Genomic DNA, 7,665 nt, shown 5'->3' on the forward strand with positions numbered 1-7,665 from the left:
GTATCCCCATGAATCTTACATTTCTTACTGCAGAATAGTCTAGAATTCTTTTTTTTTTTCTAACCTCTCTTGTAGGTTTCCAAAGTAGTGATCATAAATGAAGTTGAAAGAGAGAATCAGCTCTTAAATGTCCTGTAACTTTCTAACTTTCTTGTCTATTATCTGGAGTACAACTAAGCCAATGTATTTCTACCCAAAGCTAAAGATTGTAACTTTTTTCTCTCAGCTGCGATTTATTTCCAGCTCCAATCATCACATAGTACATATTTGGAACAAATTTATCTGATGCCCTGCGTGTACACAGTATCTTCCTCTGAGATGTTGTTGAAGTTGAGCTTTTATCTGTCAGTTTTCATCTATTATTTGGTAGTTAGGAGAGACACATGCAGGATTTCTTGTATAAATTATTGAATTTTTATTGGGTGAGTCTTAGAACTGCAGGTTGGAGATGTTAAATAGGCTAGAGTTATCACTGCTGGCTTTCCTCAGCAGATGTGCAGTCTCATAACAGGTATATTTATATTTTGACAAGCAGCTTCAGCCAAATTTGTTGCACTTTTGTGGGGTTTCACTTTTGTGGAGTTTCACAGCTATTGTTTGGTTTATAAAATTATGAGAAGCTCCCATAAAGTGTTGAAGTTGGGGGCCCTTCTCTCTGAAATTAAACAGCCAAAAAATCTAAAATCAAAGAGATTTTTGGGCCTGGAAATGAATCGATATTTCATCAAGCCTTTTTACAAGGAAGAACAGGAAAAGAAAACTCTTACTTCTCAGTTTTCCTTTCTATCCCAAACCCTCATTACCCACAGAGCAATACTGCTTAAGCTTCTGATCTCAAAGAGAGTTTCCAGTCTGGTTTTGGCAGATCTGGCATAAAATACTCTGTATCTTGCTCCCTGATCATGCTTGGAAAAGGTAGGTGAATACTTTGTAAACCGAGAAGCCAGGAAGGCTGATACAATTCAATTCAGAAAGTTCCTTAAGTGTGATGTGGCATGTCTTCATGTGCAGACATGCCCTAAAGGAAAAAGTGCTGAACCAGAAAGGTTAAAATGTGGAAGCAGCAGAAGACTAGAGTTCTTGGGTTCAATACTCTCTGCCTTAACTGAACCACCAGTAGAGTTAATTTAACTCTTCAAGGGCCAGACATCCCTAAGATTCAACTTATTTCTGTACAGTATGACCATTTCATTCCCTTGATATTACTAATAAAAATACAAAGATCTACTAACGTACTTTGTTTATTTATTTATTTATGCTTTTTAGAATGGGACAGTTCAGGTACTAGGGCTGTGCTGTGCCATATGAAAACAAATGATAGACTATTCCTATGAAGTAAAAGAGTTTCATTTGAGGAATTAATAACTGACAATCAGATGATTAAGATGATTGCTCCAGTCACAGCAGGACCAGATGTGTCTTTATCAGCACTTCTTTGACACTTCTTGCCTTTTATTGAGTACTTTTTTGTTTTTTTCTTTGTAAATATGGACGTGGCACCTTTTTATCCCACTGAGGAATAAAAATTAATCTTGAGACCTTTAAAATTTTCAGGAAATTAATGTCTTGATTTTGGTCTCCTCTTTTTTCCCAGTCTCTGTGGGAAAGCTATACCTATCTTTTTCTATTTACAATGCCATCAATACCACAAAAAGTCTAGAAAACAGCATTCTAATTCAAGCTGATATTTTTGCATATATATTTTTCTATTCTGCATATATTTTCTGTCTCTTCCAAGTCATAGGGGCCCAAGATTGGCTCTAGAGAAAAGGTAATGAAAAGCTTATGGACTGAGTGAACATGTCCTTGAAGAGAGATGTCAGGAGAGAGAGAGAAAACACATGTTTAAAATGTTTTCTGGACATTGATACAGATACACATAACTAAACTGAGGAATTTCATGGGGAATTTATATAAATTCTAGTCCCAGTATAGAGGAAAAAAGGCTAATACTGCTCAAAAGTATATTCTCTTAATTAATGTGCATTTTGAGCTAGACAAATTTCAATCCTATTTGATATTATTATGATTACTTTGAACTTTCAGGTCAGACTATGAGGAAATAAGTGACCATTTGGAATCCAAAGGCCTCCTTTAAAAATGCTCCTACAGGATGCACACTTGAACTATGGGAGAAGATTTCATGAAAATAAGACAAAATGTCACACCTTCATCACAAAGGGATAGCTTCTTCTGACCTTCTCTGTGTACTGGATTACTTCATGAGGTCTACTGTTGCCAGGTTTTGCTGACATGCTCATTAAATGGACATGTTTTGTCTTGCATTAATATTTTAATCTAGCGTTGGCTCTGCTACAAGAGCCATGCAGTCAGTGTTGCTTACTTGTAGCCTAACCTCAGGCTGCCTATCCAATAATACTATAGATCTCCATTTTTTTTTCCTAACTGAAGTTCATGGGGTGGGATTTTGGGAGCCATAATAGGCTGTGCAGTAAAACTCTGGTCTTTTGCTTAGCAGGAATACTATATAGCAATATTTTATAGCTAGAACCCGCCACTGTTGAGAAAGGAAATCTACTCTTATGCAGGAGAAGTGATTTTGAAAAAAACATGATTTTTATGAGATGTATTCGATCTTTGTGTATGTGTATGTGTCTACTACAATTGCAGCATTTTATTCAGGCTCAAAGAAATAATTCTGACCTATTTTTTTCTCCACCTGCAATTTTTTTTTCAGAACATTCAGCTTGGAATAAAAGCTTTATGATAGTTAAGAATCAAGTTCGAGGCTGAAACAGCCTTATACCTGGACCTCTTCAACTTTAATATGTAGGGGAAAAAAAAATTCCAGCTGTCTAACAGATTTTTGGGGGGAAAAGGGTAATGAGAGATACTGTGGCACTGAAAGATAATCTGGAGCATTGGTTTGTCTTTCTCTGAAGAACAAGACTTCAATCTAGCCATTAGGATACTTCTGAGATATTTTGACATATAGTTAGCTAAGTAATTAAAAATAATAATAGTAGCAAATTCATTAATAAACAGTAAAATTCCATCATATTCTCCAGGGGTTGCATTGTAGCTCCCAATCACGACTACACATACAATAAAGATGTCTCTAATCTGTGGTTGTCTCTGAGTACTTTGTCACCACCATGGGCTGTTGTTCTGTTTTCTTCCTTTGTACTGTAATCAGACATAAGGGTAGCAATTACTCTTATCAGCTGTAAGACATGTAAAATAAACAGTATTAACACCTAGGTAAAGTTCACAACAAAGCTGGGCTTACACATACAGTTCCAGGGAGGAGTTAACATTTGGGGCTCTCCAAAGAAGAAAATCAGTTTTCAATAAAAGGACAAATGACTCAACAGGACTAAGACTATAATTTTTACTTTAACAGTGAATAAGAAAAGAGAAAAGGAGAGAAAAAAAAAGCATTCTTCTGAACCACCAGAGCTTGTGTACGTGAGCATGTCATGATTCTAAAGACCCTTTCTTTTTAGTGTGTTTGGCAGAAATGCTGTGGAAACATATGACCTTTTACATACTCATATGGAGAAAGATGAGTTCCTGCAAACAAAACAAAGACATTCTCAATGAAATTAAACTGAGAGACCGTCAACTCTGAGAAATCCCAGTCCAATGTTTGCTCATCTGGAAAAAATCTAGACATCAATTTTTTTTGATTAATAGTATTTTTTTAATATATATTAAAAAAAAATAGTATTTTTCATGTTATAGGAGAAGGCAGTTGTTACTTAAAACAAGACTTAATTCTACTTTTCTGCAGAAAATGAAACAGGCCAAGTAGAATTCTGGGATCAGCACACAACATTTTCCATGAAAGCTCATTTGAATTTTTTAATAAAATCATGTTAGAGATATCAGTTGGCCTTTTTGTTTTTTCCGGTCACTTGTGTGGTCAAATGCAACCCTGGCATAAGTCCAGTTAATTTAAAGGTGTTCCATTAGGATGGACTGCTTTGCTTTTAGATAATTTGTGGTTTATTAAAGAAGGATGAGACAGGACTGACCACTCAGTGTTAAATCTCCTGAATTACAGTTGGGTTTAAGATTTGTTTTGATCACAAATTATTCAGATATATAATTCATTCTTTCAAGTCAATTCAACTACTTGTCTGGTTTAGTGAATCTTAGAGATTTTTCCTTTTAGAAAGATTGAGTATAGTTTCTTCAGTGCCCTTTCATTATTTAGGAAGGATGTACCTAGTCTTAAGATATTGACAAAGGTGGGCCCCAAAAAGAGCCAATTTCTGTGCTCGTGTCTCTGAATCTCTTATCAGAGGACACCGAGTCAACACTTTTACTGGGTCCCTTTATCTCTGAAGACATTTACTACATATGAGCTTTGTTTCATTCTGCTTGAGTAAATAGGACCCTTCTCTGTCACACTCAAACATGCTAATCTGCAATTGAGCACCTATAATTGCTACATCAGCCTTGAAGGAAGCCTCTGACACAATGGTATATCTCATATATTACTGTGCTATGGGTTGTGGGCCCTGTCATTGGAGCCATTAGTTCTGAAAAACTTTTCTTAATTTATGTTAAGTCCTTGAAGTCTGCCAGCTTCAGAGACACCAGACAACCTGATAGTTAGTGTTTCACATGAGCAGAAACATGGAAAAAACATATGTATACATTTGCTGCAGTTTCATCAGTGCACAACAATTAGTGCATTTAAGGAAGGTAAGTATGTGTTTTTGAAGTTGTAAAGCAAACTTCCCAAAACATAGGCATTGCAAGTGATCATATTAACAGGTTTATCTCCTAAACTTAGATTTTATATTAATTTAAGCAAATTTCGCTATTCTTTCAGAAACATCAAATGAGTTAGCAAGATTCACTAAAATTCATTGTCAAAGGGCTTCCTGTAGAAAAGGTGGATACATCTCTGGTACAGAAGTGTTTTACTAGTCCATGCTGGTTTGGTTACCAAATGGAATTAAGTATGAGTGACAGTCTGCCCATTCATTCAACTTTTAAACTCCCAGGAATTCTATGTTTTATTTAACTTACCTGCATAAAAATATAGGACTACAAGAGAAAAAAACAAGACAGTCTGTATGTTGCAGGGCAAGATTTCGTGCCACAAAGAGAATGACTTGGGTAAAACACTTACCCAAATGTATAATATCATGAAGTAAATCTGTTTCCTTATCTTCCTTTCAGTCAAATTGTTTAGATCCTGGGATATATGGAATACCTTCACCTGTATAAAGTCACTAAAAATAATCTAATTTGATCTACAGCTGTGATTCTTACGCAGATTTTCCAGACTTTGTTTTAATATCCACTTCTCCCTCTGTCCCATGTTTCTGGGAGAGGAAATCACATTCTCCAATTTTACTTTCACTGCACAAAGGAGTGGAGAAAGGCCAGAACTGAGGTTCTTTCATTGATATTCTTGTTTGAACCAATTTGGATTTTACATCTGAAGGTTGGAATTTTGTGGCTAGTTTTGATGTGTTCTCATTTCAGTTGCTCTCCCCCAACTGTTAGCTGCTCAAGAGCTTGCTGAGGATCTGGAACCACAGCCAAGATTAAATATATTTGTATCTTGCTGCTACACACATGCTTTCATCCACACACATGAGCATGTCTTGAAAACCAAATGCATTATTTGCAGCATGCCAAAAAGAATTGGTGCTTGGCAAGTTTCAGCATTCTTTTTTTATTCATACCTGATCCTGGCATGCTTAAAACCCTGGAAAGTCACAATTTACATTCCACATAGGAGTCCTGGATGACTGAGCAGCCGAGCCATACAACAGGATATCCAGCTATTGAGTGCTGCTGTCACAGGTGGCCAGCAGTGCAGCTGCAAAGAGCTTCCTGCCAGGAGGGCAGAGTGGGTCCACAGGAAGAAATGTTCCTTTCCTCTTCCAATCTGTTTTCAACTATAAAGGAAGGCCAAGGCTCACACTCCTACAGTGGATGTGCCTACGCAGCGTTTTTCAGCCAGAGCAGAATCTCAGCTAACTTTTCTAACAATAACTGCCCAAAGTGGAGCTGACCATTCACAGGGCTTCAAACAGTGGGGAGCCCTACCTTTACCACAGAGAGGCTCTTGAGAAACATTTCATCTTGATTCTATTACTGCTGTGCATAATCGTATCATCGTTTTATAGCTCATTTAGGAGCAGTCAGTGATGTGCAAAAACAGGGCAACAAAAGGAGAAACTACCTTCCTCTGGAGATAGCACAAGTAGGCAATTCATAACGTTTCCTCTTTCGTCCCACAATCAGCCATAAAAATACTTAAAAGGGTAAAATCACTTCCAATCAATTGTGGATTTTTACTGTAAAAAAGGAAGGAGGCAGATGACTTCTATCTGTGAATTTTACAAGTTAACACTGCAAATCCTGCACACTAAAATCCTGGTTAAGTAAAGGCAATGGAAAGGAAAGAGTGTGTTTGTCCATAGCAGTGTTAACAGAAACATGCATAAATAAGTTCACTGTGTTCTGAGGAAACCTGATCTTCTTCCTAAGGAGCTCTTGTGCTGGAGAAGCACCAAGAACAGAGATTGTGTAAGGAAGAGCAGGTTTGTGAATACTGTTAGTAAGGTTAAGCTTTTATTGAGGCTAAAGGAGAACAGACAGTTAAACAAATGTCAGACAAGAAGTTGAACATTTTCAGTGAATTATGTAGGGCTCAACCACCTAAAATGAAGAGCAATTGTAAATTTATTCAAAACTGGAACATTGATCCCAATATGAAGGACAAGTGAGATTACAGAAAAAAATTTGCTTGATGTCAGGAGATTTCCTAGCTTCTATCCTACAAGCTCATGTGCTGCTAAAGATGTGAACTCTTATCCCTAAGAGGTCCTGTAGTCTACTGTACTCATAAAAGCCTACTCTGTTTCAGACTGAACTTCAATTTTTAGGCTGTAGATTTGGGACTCTTAAACTTATACAGTAAAAAATTTTTGTTTTCCAAAAGGTGAATTATCTATACCCCAGAATAACTCATATTAATCTGCCAGGGTACTTGGAAAAGTGACACACAGTCATTATTTCTAAAAAGGATGTAATTAAGACCAGTTATTCCAAGAGATCATCTGGGAACACAAAAAATATCTTAATGGACTTACTGAGCACAATCAATTTCTTTCATGATTAAAGGGCTCCCTTCTCAACATTTATCACATTCATCATTTGAAAAGTCAAAATATACCTTCTAAAGCACTCATGGTAGATTCCTAAAGCGCTCATGGAACTGAAAATGACACAAACCTGGATGGTCTTACCTTAATATACTGGAACACTGTCTGTTAGAAAACTGTTTTAAATAAATAAATTGCCAAATATTTTGACATGATTGCTGTGAAAATTGTATTTTTTAAAGGTGAATGCCAAGACCCCAAGTGTAAGAAGAAATACACTATTGACAGCAGAGGCATTATTTTTCAATTGATATTAATGTACCTGAGAAAAAGATCTAAACCTTATAAGTCCAGCATAACGTAACAGTGTCCATTAATAAAATGAAAAAGACTAATTCCTACATTCTTCAGTGCTCTCTCTACTGCAATTTTAGAGAACAATGTTCCCTAATGATGATTATTAATTTGAAACTCCTTTAAAATGCACTTTCCCACTTCCTCTGAGATATAAGTAGCTACTGACTTTCCCTTTGATTTGATAGCTACTAGGCATCTTCCAGCTACTTTT

Source organism: Onychostruthus taczanowskii, unplaced genomic scaffold, assembly GCF_017590055.1.
Source record: "Onychostruthus taczanowskii isolate IOZ18803 unplaced genomic scaffold, ASM1759005v1 scaffold8, whole genome shotgun sequence".
Taxonomy (NCBI): domain Eukaryota; kingdom Metazoa; phylum Chordata; class Aves; order Passeriformes; family Passeridae; genus Onychostruthus; species Onychostruthus taczanowskii.